The sequence below is a fragment of the Mastomys coucha genome, unplaced genomic scaffold (assembly GCF_008632895.1).
Source record: "Mastomys coucha isolate ucsf_1 unplaced genomic scaffold, UCSF_Mcou_1 pScaffold22, whole genome shotgun sequence".
NCBI classification, from domain to species: Eukaryota; Metazoa; Chordata; class Mammalia; order Rodentia; family Muridae; genus Mastomys; species Mastomys coucha.
The window spans coordinates 186,785,264-186,798,654 of record NW_022196905.1 but is presented as its reverse complement, the minus strand read 5'-3'; the positions used below and the strand labels follow the sequence as shown (position 1 = coordinate 186,798,654).

At 43.6% G+C, this 13,391-nt stretch overlaps 1 long non-coding RNA gene across 2 annotated transcripts in view; it reads left to right on the top strand.

Annotated features, from left to right (window-relative positions):
• The first annotated feature begins 970 nt into the window (after positions 1-970).
• The window catches only part of LOC116071390, an 18,092-nt gene continuing 5,671 nt past the window's right edge, over positions 971-13,391 (top strand). Inside the window, exons 1-2 of one of the 2 annotated variants that reach the window (XR_004110866.1) lie at positions 971-1,181; positions 11,577-11,861. This is a non-coding gene — a long non-coding RNA (uncharacterized LOC116071390). Of the gene's footprint in view, positions 1,182-11,576; positions 11,862-13,391 lie in introns of those variants that run through there. The other variant, XR_004110867.1, reaches the window with a different exon arrangement.

The window sequence follows — 13,391 nt, the reverse complement described above, 5'->3', positions numbered from 1 at the left end:
GCTGTGACTTCAAGCATTTGTTACCACTCTCCTCCTCTTCCTTCTTCTCCTCCTTCTCCTCCTCTTCTTCTTCCTCTTCTTTCTCTTTTAATTTGTTTTCAAGACAAGGTTTCTCTGTGTAGCCCTGATTACACTGAAACTCACTCTATAGACCAGGCTGGCCTTGAACTCAGAGATATGCCTGCCTCTGCCTTCTCTGCCTTTGCCTCCAGAGTGCTGAAATTAGAGGTGTGCACCACCACTGCCTGGGTTTCTGAATACATTCTTTTTCTTCAACATAATATTTTTATGATTCTCTAGGAATTTCACATCATGCACCCCGATCATATTTACTTTCCAGCCCTTCCATGTCAGCCACTTCATCCTTGTGACCTCCACCTCCTGCCCCTTAAATATAACTGGGCACTTCCCCTGCCACATCCTTGCCAGAAGCCATCAATTGTAAAGACCTAATAGTTCAGCATCCCCATCACAGTTTTTAAGAGGATATCCTTGTGGGACATCAATGAGAGGAGAGGCCCTTGGTCCTGTGAAGGCTCGATGCCCCGGTGTAGGGAAATGCCAGGACAGGGAAGCAGGAGGGGGTGGGTTAGTGAGCAGGGGGAGGGGGGCTGGGATAGGGTGTTTTCGGAGGGGAAATGAGCAAAGGGGATAAAATTTGAAATGTAAATATTGAAAATATCTAATAAAAGAAAAAAAAAAAACAAGAGTTCTCATTGGTGACTTCCTGTCTAGGCTGTTACTTTTTTGAGTAGGGGTCGGGGTGGGGAGGACAGGGCCTGTCGTAGAAGCTTTCAATGTTCCTCCCTCTCAATGTGCATCTTCAGTCACCGTTACCACACCAAAAGTAGCCTCTTGCTCTTCACCGTCAGCAGAAGTGTGGATCATGGGCCTCCACAGGCTTTCTGGTGACATCATAGACCACAAACATGGCCTCTGGGTGTGGTAGGACCACAGACCCAGACAAGGCCCTTGAAGGCATCCTAGATTGTGGACATCTACGTGGCCTCAGAGGGTAGCATGGTCCACTTGGATCAAGTAAGCCGCTGGTGGAAACACGGCCCATGGATATCAACATGGTCTCAGGTGCAGCACAGACCACAACATCCACATGGCTTCCAGTGGTAACACAGACCACAGACATCAACAAGGTACCCATCCCTCACCCCACAGAGGGGCAGGTAGGTACAGGCCTGGCTGGCTTCATCTGCTGCTCCTTCCCCCAACAGGATGGGATGCAGAATAAATTATTCTGACTTCCCTCCTTATACATGGAATTTATATTTCAGTTTACAGACTTCAGAGGGCACAATTTTCTGTTCATTAAAAACTGGCCGAGTAGGGGCTAGAGATATGATGAACTTGGTAAAGTGCTCACTGTGCTTGGAGGAGGACTTGAATCCAGGTCTCCAGCACCCACATAAAATGCCCGGCATGATGGCATGTGCCTGTGATGCCAGCACTGGGGAGGCAGGGACTGGAGGCCCCCTGAAACTCACTGGCCAGCGAGTCCAGCCCAACCATTCAACAGAGTCCACATTTGATGAGAGGCCCTATCTCAAAAAATAAGTCAGGGAGAGTGAAGAAGGTACTTTTACTTGAGTGAGAAATGTCCCCCCGTAAGGTTGGGTACTTGAATGTTTCATTCCTACTTGGTGGCACCATTTGGGGAAGTTCAGGAGGCACAGCCTTGCTGGAGGAAGGTGGCCACATCACAGAGTCTATATAGCTACACCTTATTTCCAGTTTGTTCTCTTCTGCCTCATGCTTTGTCTGAGATGTAATCCTGTAGCTTCTTGCTCCTGCTTTCATGGCCTTCATCGTGACCCCCCATGGTAGACTCTTATCCCTCTGCAAGTATAAGTTAAAATCAACTATTTCTTCCATGATTTTTCTTTGGGCCATGGCGTTTTATCCCAGCAGCAGAAAAGTAACAAATACAACACTGAATATTGACCTCTGGCCTCTCACACATATACACACACACATGAGTTTGTACACCTACCTTACCACACACAAACACATATAAAATCAAGCAAGTGGTTGCCTCATAACTGTGTATGTCAGGTGCTTTAGCATTTCATATTCAGTCTTTGTTCTCTGGGTTTGAAAAGCTAAGTTTACCTTAAAAAAAAAATCAACAAATTCAAAGTTCTACATATGTCCCCCCAAGAGAGGGTGGTTGTGGTGTTAGGTGGGAAAGTGGCTGGGAGTGAAGAGAGCAGATTTCCCTGCTAGGGCTCTTGATAGGTCCTGGAGTGTATTTTGCAATAGTGCAACATTCATCCAAAGGCCCCATTCCTGTCAGGCACGCTAATTGTAAAACACATATGGAATGAATATTATTCTTATTGTTCAAATGAGTAAGTTAAGTTCTGATGAGGTTAAAGGGTTTCTTTTCGATCCTACGATTTGTTTAGATGAAAACAGAATGCAGTCTCTGGTGTGTTCTGTGGCTTATATGGAGATTGTGGCTGTGCCCCACTCTGCTCTCCATCTCCAGGGGAAACATTTCAGGTATTGAACACTGGTGCATATGACCAGCAACCAATCCCAACTTAAGTGTGGCCTAAACTGTGATTTCCAGGAAAATGAGTGGGAGATCACAGCCACAGACTACACAGGAGAGAGAGAAGTGCTCATCCTCCATCAGGTCAGAGCATGTCAATACAGAGAAGAGGGTATCAGACCTGATGCTCTAAAGTGGAACTGGAAGTCCTCTTGGACGCCTGCCCACTCACATTCCAGAATGAGACAGTTTCCATACCCACCAACTGCAACTGAGGGACAGGAACAAACCAGTGAGGCCCGCTACCCATCTCATTCCTCATCTACATAAAGAGGACACAAGAAAATTCACACATGCATCATTATGAGGGTGACTGCAGACAGCACACACTGTAAACAATACACTGCCAGCAAAACTCACAGAGTATTTTTAGGACACTGAGCAGGGAATATAAAAATAGCAGATGTTTCCCTCCACCCCAGCCCCCAAGACAGACTGATTACAATCTGGGAGGGTTGTGCGTTATCATCACATGAAAAGTGTTTCAAAGGTAGCAGCATTCCTGAAGAACTGTCTCCTTCAAAATTCCCGTAACTCTAATCTTCCTATACATCCCATCGCCAGGCAGGGAGGAGATGGGCTCTTGACAGCACACATATATTTCAAAGTAGCTTCCTTGTTGTTGTTAGTGGTGCTTTAAAAATCTCTTTGTACTGTTTTAATTTTTTTATGTATATCTATCATCTGTTTACCTGTCCTCTTTCTTTCTTTACTTCCTTCTCTCTTTCCTTCTTTCCTCTTTCCTTCTTTTCTTTCTTTTTCTTTCTTCCTTCTTTCCTTTCTTTCTCTCTTCCTTCCTTTCTTTTTTCTTTCTTTCTTTCTTCTTCTTTATTGTCTCTATCTATCTATCTATCTATCTATCTATCTATCTATCTATCTACCCATCTATCTAGTGTGTGTTGGCGGAGCTGGTCCTTTTCTTCCACCGTGTGGGCCCTGAGGATTGAACTCAGTTGAACTCAGGTCATCAGGCTCTGTGGCAGATACCTTTACCCACTGAACCATCTTGCCCACTCTGAACTATCATTTTTTTTTTAAGGTTTGTTTGTTTTAAATGTATGGGTGTTTTGTCTGTATATATGTGTTCTCTCTCTCTCTCTCTCTCTCTCTCTCTCTCTCTCTCTCTCTCTCTCTCTCTGTGTGTGTGTGTGTGTGTGTGTGTGTGTGTGTATGGTATGGCCAATGGAGGTCAGAAGGCCACACCGATCTGCTGAAACTAGAGCTTCTGGTGTCTCTGAATCACCACGTGGGTGCTAGGAAGCCACCTAAGATCTTCAGCAAGAACAGCTTGTGCTCTTAACCCTTGAGCACCTGCCCAGCACCCAGGGTGTCCTTTCTTAGCTTGCAGTTCTTCTGCTAAGTTAACCACACTGTAGATGGATGATGAGCCATGCTGGCCTTCCTGGCCTGACACCTCTCAGTCATTACATAGTCGTGCATAGGACATTTCCAAAATTACTAATTTATAAAAGCTTAGCCGATTCTGTCGCAGGATTAGAAAGATGCTAAATTATTAAGAGTAATAATTTTTCAAACAGCTCTGTATGAAAACCACTCATGAAAGTCATTGCCCCTGCTTCATGACATTCTCTACTCCCAAGGCCTGGACAGGCTTGTCACCGCACTGTGGGGACAGCCACAAGATAAGGGACTAAGTGTGGATCAAGTATCACCAATTCTGGACAAATCATGCCAATTTGGAAGAAGTTCCACTATTTTAAATGCTGTTCTTTCAGGTACACTTCCTTACCATTTTAAAGAGCATTCTTTAAAATAATCATAATTTAAATGAGCATGAAATATCAACCTATCATTCAAATGTTCTCCAAGGCTTCAGAATAAAAGCAGGAGGCACTGACAGGCTGAGGCTGCCAAGTGAGGAGGAATAGTTTCTGAAGGATGAACATTTCATGTTGAATATGTTGAATAAAAATACATTTTGAATATGCTTGAATGGAAAGCAATCTGGGATGCGTTGAATAGAAGATGCGTTCTAATTACTATAATGCGCCAATTCAAGGATACCGTTGGAAATTGCTCAATTTCAGAATCAATAGTTCTGATTGCTGCACGTTTGAAAGGATCTCAGAGCCTCTGCCTTGAAAGCTCTGCTACAGTCATCCTTTGAGGTTTATTCTAAGAAGCCAGGGGTGGGGAACAAAGGCACTCTGCAAGGGTAAAGATTTTTTTTTTTGCCTGAAATTCCTGAGGGATCTGGGATTTAAACCTGCTACGTTGAGCTTGATGCATAGATTAGATGGCATTCTCAATAGCTAAAAGTATCTGGTAATATTTGCCTAAAAAGAGCCTAGTATGAAAGATCCATGGTTGTTTGCCAAAGGCTACATCAGATCCTTTCTGGTGTGTGTTTGAATAAGGGGATAGTAGGGTTGCTCAGTGGAAAACAAAGCATATTTTTGTTCTGAATGAGCACTGAGATTATCTGACTTTAAAACAGAGACAGAATTCCTTCTCTGCTTGAATTAGCACACCGACCAGTAAATCAACAAATATTTATTGAGATCCTGCAATGGAACCTTGGACTTCCTTGTTTGATAACTCTTGGCAGATTCTCTAGTATCCTGGTAAAGAAAATATTTCCTCTACCAAATCATGTTAAAAATGTGTTTATTTTTCCATTTCATATTTATACTTGCTAAAGGAGTTTTCCTGTGATCTTTTTTTTTTCCTCCCATGGAAGTACACTAACCATTTTATGCTCTAAGTTCAGTTAAAACAAAACAAAGCATAGATTCATGGGATCACCTTACACCTTGAGTGGGGGCAGGCATACAGACGTGTAATTGAATGCTACTTAACTACTGGTCCACAGTATGCCCTTGGGGAACCACAGCTGAAGGACACAGTAGAGGTGGTGGAGTTGGATCAGGAAACCTTGAGCCTCTTTCTAACCTATTTCCCTGTTCTATATTTTCATGACATTCCACGATTGTGGTGGCAAGTATCTCTCAGTGAAATTCTAAGTGGATTTTGGACACATCAAGTATAATTTTTCTTTAGATTGCTATTAACTAAGACTGCATTAGATCTCAACTTCTTTAATAGCAAAACTTACCAATTGCAAGAAAGAAATGACATACTTTCCTTCAAATGCAGAATCTAGATTTTTACTATATACGTGAAAGCAGGTGAAAGGTTATAGGGACAAATAGGGGTAAGGGGGGGTAGAGAAGAGAAGGTAATAGAAGGTGGACATGAACAAAGTACAATGATATACACGTATGAAATGCCATAATGAATCCACTAATTTATATGCTAACTTAAAAACATTCATTATTAAAACCTGATAAGAGGGGCTGGAGATATGGTTCAATGGTTAAGAACACTGGCTGCTCTTCTAGAGGTCCTGAGTTCAATTCCCAGCAATGACACATTGGCTCAAAACCTTCTATAATGATATTGGATGCCCTCTTCTGGTGTGTCTGAAGATAGAGACAGTGTACTTGTATAAAATAAATAAATAAATAAATCTTTAAAAAGGAATAACTGGTGAGAGCTGGAGATGTAGCTAAGTGGATGAGTGCTTGCTAGTGTGGGCAAAACCTTGAGTTTGATCCTAGCACTGCAAAAATAATTTTTTAATGACTCCCATATTACGGGATTTCTACAGATCCAACCAAGTAGATATTGGGAAAAATTGTACATCTACCAAATATACATTTATTTTCTTGTCCTTATTCTCCAAATAATAGTATATAATGATTATTTACAATAGCATGTACTATGCTATTAGACTGTATATGTATTATATTAGGTAGTATACATAATCATGAGATTATGTGGCACCTCCAGAAGGATGCTCACACATCATACATAGGTACTACACTATTTTATATGAAAGACATATTAGACATCTTAGGGAATTCTGAAAATGACCTTCATGAAAGCAAGAACAGTAATAATAAAAACAGACCCAGATTCATCCTATTTGAGAACTATTCCACCACTCTTCCTTTACCAAAGTCTTGCTGGATGCATGCATGTCTCTATACTGGAGATCTGTCTCAGAGAATATGCTTTTTAAATGGATATGTCCACGGGGAAGTTGCATCTAATCAAAGAGAGAAGATTGTAGGAGCTGAAGAAACCTTGAGTGGATGTGCACTGTTGGCATGAGCACAGTGAAGTCAGGGAGCCCAGTGGCTCAGACCCATGGGACAGGTAAGACACTTCCGCCGTGAGTGTTTACAAATGACTGATCAGTGTGGAAAAAAAAAACCCAAAACCAAAAACTAGGAACTGCTACTTCCTCTTCCCAGGTCTTTACAGACTGCTGGCCTACAGAGATCTACAGAGTCCTACAGAGAATGGTTAACATCTCTGCCATCCCCACCCCCATCCTCGTGCTGTACCCAGTGAACACAATGGAGTTCTGAGTCTTTGAGATAGTTGGTGCCATTGTATCAGACTAAATACAGCCCACCTAACCACAGATTTACTGTCCATGGGTCTGTGTGTCTTTCTTCATGCCCCCATTCCTTTAGTCAGGTTTCCAGACCCAAGCCATACAAGTCTTGGCTGAACAGCCAAAAATATAACAATAGCAACCAACATGTGTTATAATAAACTCTTGACCTAAAGTGTATTAGTCAAGGTGAGTTGATTCTAAAATGCACAAAGTCTAAAATATGTGTGTCGGTTCCTGCCAGACAGGTGGTGAGTCGGGTCCCCGGTCTTCAATCATTTAGCCTCCATCCTCACCAGTCCGTTTCCCAGGTTAAGGTGATTTTCCCAGATGAAGCTGCTGCCTCTGGTGCAACAGTGGAGAATTCCACATGGTTCTCTCAGCTAGAACTTAGTCATATCAGCCATACCTAACTTCAAAGGAGGAGGCGGTGTTCTGAATGGAAGGGGGAAAGGGATGTCAGCTCAGCAGTAGGAAGAGCATGCTGTTTGATCCTAGGCAGCAGAGAAACAAACAAAACATCAAAGAGTGACAGGATGTCGAAAAGAAACCAATCCAATCTGGCGCTCCTCAGTTAAAAACGGCTAAGGCTGGAGAGATGGCCCTGCGATTAAGAGCACTGTCTGCTCTTCCCAGAGGACCAGGGTTCTAGTCTCAGCACCCACATGCCTGTTCACTACAATGTGTAACTCCAGTTCAAGGGCACCTGACCCTCTGTCATGGCCTTCACCAACACCAAGGCATGCATGTAGTGCACAGACTATGCACAGGTAGAACACCCATGCACATTAAAATTAAAAGAAATGTTTTAAGAGAAGACTGTGAATGTCCTACCATTCTTTTCTAGTGGCTTCGGTCCCTAGGGATCTCTCCTGAAGGTCGTTCTCCATGAAAGGAAAGATCTGTGTAAAGGCTAAGAGAAGGAAGTGCCAATTAGTGTACACAGGGAATCTAAGTGCATGGTTGCTCCTGAAATGAGAGGTTCATGCACAAAGGTGAGGCAAAGGTTGGAAATATCATTAGCGTTGGGTTGTGGTAGTATTGAGTACCAGGCCAAAAGCCTTACCAACACTTTAGGTCAAGACCAAAGACTCTCCATTTGGAGTTAAAATTGAGCAAAAATCTTTTCAACACCAGGCCTTCCTTTGTTCTCCTCTGGACATCATTCTATTTTGTCATGGTTTGGGCTTTTTAAAAAGCAGCTCCAAAGGTTAAGGCTTCATCCACTCCCAGTTGTTGGCACTATTGAGAGGTGACTGGACCATGAAGACCTAACTTCATTAATGGATGACTCAGTTGACAGATTCATAGCTGAATGAATAGGTGAAGCCTGGTTGGAGGAAGTAGGCCCCAGGAAGTGCCTTTGAAAGGCACATCAGATGCTTGGCCCCTGACTGTCTTGCTCTCCTTCTGCCTGAACAAGGTAAACAACTTTGAAGGGAGCCCCCAGGATGCTCTAGTTTACACAGGCCAGCGCTGATGATTTGACACTGCTGCAACCATGAGCTAGAGTCTTTTCTTCCTACATTAGTCATCCACGGTAATGGAAATAATTCCACCCACTCCTAGCCTTCACTGCACACATTCCCAGAGGACAGCAGCCGAATATGTTGCTATCCCCCATGGTCACCACAGGAGATTGTCTACATGTAGCAGTATGTGTGTGTGTGTGTGTGTGGTACACATATACACATTGCAGGCCAAACACTCATATGCATAAAATAAAACTAAATAAATCTTCCTAAAGAGAATTCAGTTTAAGAAAAGTACTTTTAAATTAAGAATTAAATAACTGAACTCAAAGAAAATTTTAGAAAAGAGGATAGAATAATTCACCACCTTATATCTCAGAGGAATAGATATAAATTACATCACATGTGAGTTATATGTATATATAAGTTATATACAGTGTATGAGTTATATCTGTCAAGCGTTTTATGGTCTGCTTTTCTGTGTTCAGCATACATTCTAAGTTTTGCTCATCTTACTGAGAGATCATTAAGGACATAATTGTTAAAAGCATATATGAATGGGCTATGATTTTTTACCAAGCACCCCAGGAGATTAACTTCTGAGTTGTTTCCAGGTAGAAGGGAAACAGGAGAGTCATGCCAATTGCTCCATTAAGGAATGATCAAGAATAGACTTACTTTCAAATACCACACACCAGAGGCTGGAAGTGGGGGATATGTTTGATGTGGTCAGTATTTTGTTGCCCTACATGAAGATGTACTCTCCAATCAGGGACAGCTACCACATCAGTCCATGTGCTGTATACTGAATATATTCCAGTTTGCTTATATGGTCCTATATAGAGTTTTCCCAGTGTAGCTATTAATAGCTGCCTCCTAAGACTTGAGTGTTCCCACAAAAAGCTTAGAAGTTAGAACCTTAGTTCCTCCACACAGCAGTGTTAGGGGTGTGGCTCAGCTGGAGGCATTTGGGTGAAGACAAATGAAATAGCAATCAATTGCCCATCAGATTCACAGCAACACGGCTCAGAATTGTCTGAAGGTACTGTACTGGGGATGGAACCCTAAGGCTAGGCAAGCTCACTAGCAGCTCCTGATTCCCTCTCAAAAGAAGGGCTGAGTGTGGTGGCCCATGCCTCTAATCCCAGCATTCAGGTGGCAGAGGCAGGCAGACCTCTGTGAGTTCAAGGCTAGCATAGTCTACAAAGCAAGTTCCAGGACAGCCAGGGCACTTACACAGAGAAACTCAGTCTTGAAACAAGCAAACAACCAAAAAAGAGGTACAGGAGGAAGTGCCCATTTCTTATCACACTCTGTCGAAGCTTTTGCAATAAAACGTTTTGAAAAATTATCTTTTTTTACAATGTAGTTGTTATATCCCTCCTGTTCTGCCCTCTGACAAAACTTTTTTCTTTTTGTAAATTTTAATTAATTTATTTTTTATACTCCATATTTTATTCTACCACCCCCATCCACCCTTTCCCATACCTCCTCCCCACCCCCACCCTACCTGACCTCTAAACTCTCTGGGGCCTCCAGTCTCTTGAGGGTTAGGTGCATCATCTCTAAATAAACACAGACCCAGAAGTCCTCTATTGTATGTATGTCAGGGGCCTCATATCAGCTGGTGTATGCTGCCTGGTTGGTGGTCCAGTGTTTGAGAGATCTCAAGGGTCCAGGTTAATTGAGACTGCTGGTTCTCCTACAAGGTCGCCCTTCTCCTCAGCTTCTTTCAACCTTTCCTAATTTAACCACAGGGGTCAGCAGCTTCTGTCCATTGGTTGGGTGCAAATATCTGCACCTGACTCTTTCAGCTTCTTGTTGGGTCTCTCACAGGGCAGTCATGATAAGTCCCTTTTTGTGAGTGTTCCATAGCTTCAGTAATAGTGTCAGGCCTTGGGGCTTCCCCTTGAACTGGACCTTCTTTTTCTCAGGCTCCTCTCCATTTCCATCCCTGTAATTCTTTCAGATAGGAACAATAATGGGTCAGAGCTGTGACTGTGGGATGGCAACCCCCTCCTTCACTTGATGTCCTGTCTTCCTGCTGACAAAACTTTTTAAAAAAAAAACTTTCTTTTCTGTTTTTGAGACAAGTTCTTACTAAATAAGCCCGGGCTGTGATGGAATTCAGTGTGTAGAGTGTATTAGTGCATACTCCTAGTCCTGCGTCCACTTCTTGAGCATTGGGATTATAGTGAGCTGTATCACAAAAAGGGGTTGTTTGGATCAAAGCTCACCCTGAGACATGGTGCAATGTGGGTACAAAGTCTGGGAGTAAAGACGCCTAAACAGCTTTCTAACCAGAGTTCTGCCTTGCCAAGACTACGTGGGAAGGATCTTAAGTCCCATCCAAAGCTTAAATTCTGATGCAGAAAGACGTAGCTGATTGGCTTAAAGTTCCCGAAGATGCAGGGATTCAGCTCAAGATCCCCCAAAGCCTGGCATGACACAGGCAAGGGAGGAAGAAGGTTAAATGGACCACACTTATGGACATAGGCTTGGCCTGTGGAGCCTGTGGCTGATGGGACTTTTCACTTCTCGATGGGGAGGACCTGGAAATAAATGAGAAGCATTGTTCTGGGCTGGTGAGATGGCTTAGTCCATAAAGGTACTTCCCGCCAAACCTGACCCTGAAACCCAATCCTGGCGACCTACTATATGGTGTCAGGAGACATCTGAATCCTTTAGGTTGTCCTGTGACCTCTGCCCGTGTGGTAAGTATGTGTACATGTGCAGACATACACCAAATAATAAGAAGCACATGCTTAAAGCTAAAAAATAAAAACAAAAATAAATATGAAATGCTCTGGAGCTTAAGTGTGTGTGTGTGTGTGTGTGTGTGTGTGTGTGTGAGGTGTTTATCAAGCCATTTGGGAATGTGAAAAAGTGTTCCTGCTCCTAGACAGGTTTGAACACACAGCCTTCAGGGGTAAATAATGAAAAAAAAAAAAAACTTTTTAAGACAGGGTCTCCTTTATAATGTAGTGCAAGCAGACTTTGAACTCATGGCTAGCCTCCTGTCTCATGGTCTTAGTTTACTTTTCCGTTGCTCTAATAAAACACTGACAGTTTGAGAGAGCAAAAAGTTTATTTGGCTTTCTGGTTACAGGCTATCATACAGAAGTCAAGGCAGGAGCAGAAGTGGAAGCCATGGAGGAATGCTGCTTACTGGCTTGTCCTCCCTTGACTTGCTCCGCTACCTGCCCAGGGAATGGCACTGCCCACGTGACCTGGGGCCATCCACATCATAGCAATCAAGAAAATGCCCTACAGACATCCCTACAGGCCAGTCTGATGGAGGTGCTATCTCATTTGGTTTTAATCTCCAGTTACTTATTTCTTGCCCATCCCGACAATCACTGCCCTCCTCAAAAAATAAAGAGAAAGAAAGACATTATCTACTTCTTAACCTAAGCACTTAGAGGGCAGACTGGCTTCTGTGAACATTCTATAAGATTCCCAGTAAGCTGTTGGGCCCCGAGGAGATGTCAGAGAGACAGAAACCTAAAATCTGCCATTGAGCTCAGCTCCTTTGGAGCCTCACACCACTGTGACTTTGGCAGGGCTCAGGCAGCTGTTCTCAAACTGCGCAGGTGCAGGCTGAGTACAGAGAAGGCATCCAGTGGTGCCCAGAATTTGCAAGTGAAAGATGAACACAGGGAGAGGCCTGTTTTCTTCCCAGAACTGCCATGCAACAGCCAGGCTGGCACTTCCTCACTGTGTACCTGTCACAACAATTGCAGGCAGGGTAAGCGGTGGCAGGCAGTTCATCACCAAAGGAAGTCAGACTTCTAGGAACTCCAGAATACAGTTATTGTATCGTCATGTGCTACAGCCAATACCAACCTGTGGCCTGGAGCCACGTGAAGCATGCCCTCTGGCCTGCCAAACTGGACTGATGGCCAGTGCATCTATGGACAGGTCGCAGGAACAAGCCACCAATGCAATTGACACAAGCAAGCAAACATTTAGTTCATGTGACAAGTGCATCAGGGTCCACCTGTCCCCGTCCCTAAAGACTGCACCACCCCCAAAATGTAGCATTCAAGCTTGATCCTCAAGGGCTGTCAGACTTTCTGGAAAGAAATAAGAGATGGGTAGGTAAATAGGTAAGCCCAGAAGAGATGAAGTGATTGTGTTTTCACTGGTCTGAGAGAGAAGTGGGCAGGGGGAGAATGCACCACAAGAATTGTTTAAGCAGTGTCTCAGCCAGGGGTTCTATTCCTGCACAAACATCATGACCAAGAAGCAAGTTGGGGAGGAAAAGGTTTATTCAGCTTACACTTCCACATTGCTGTTCATCACCATAGGAAGTCAGGACTGGAACTCAAGCAAGTCAGGAAGCAGGAGCTGATGCAGAGGCCATGGAGGGATGTTCCTTACTGGCTTGCTTCCCCTGGCTTGCTCAGCCTGCTTTCTTATAGAACCCAAGACTACCAGCCCAGAGATGGTACCACCCACAAGGGGCCCTCCCCTCCCCTTGATCACTAATTGAGAAAATGCTTTACAGATGGATCTCATGGAGGTATGTCCTAACTGAAGCTCCTTTCTCGGTGGTAACTCCAGCCTGTGTTAAATTGACACATAACCAGCCAGTACACACAGCTAAGTTTCTCCACTGTAAAGGACTTTGGGGATGGGGTGATGTGTTTGTGCTTTGGAAATATTACTGTTTCTCTTGTGAAATCAAGGTAAGAATACATGGTAGACCATTCATGGTATGTCATATTTTGCTCAGTAAAGTGTACACTTCCCACATTAACATTAATTTTTAGTTACATGTGTTTATTTAATGGAAGCATGTTGGGGGCAGAGGACAACTTTTAGGAGCAAGCTCTCTTCTTCCGCCGTGACTGGAAGAAGGACTGTGTCTGAAGGACTGAACTCAGGTCACAGGCTTGGCAGCAAGGGCCTCTCCTTCCAG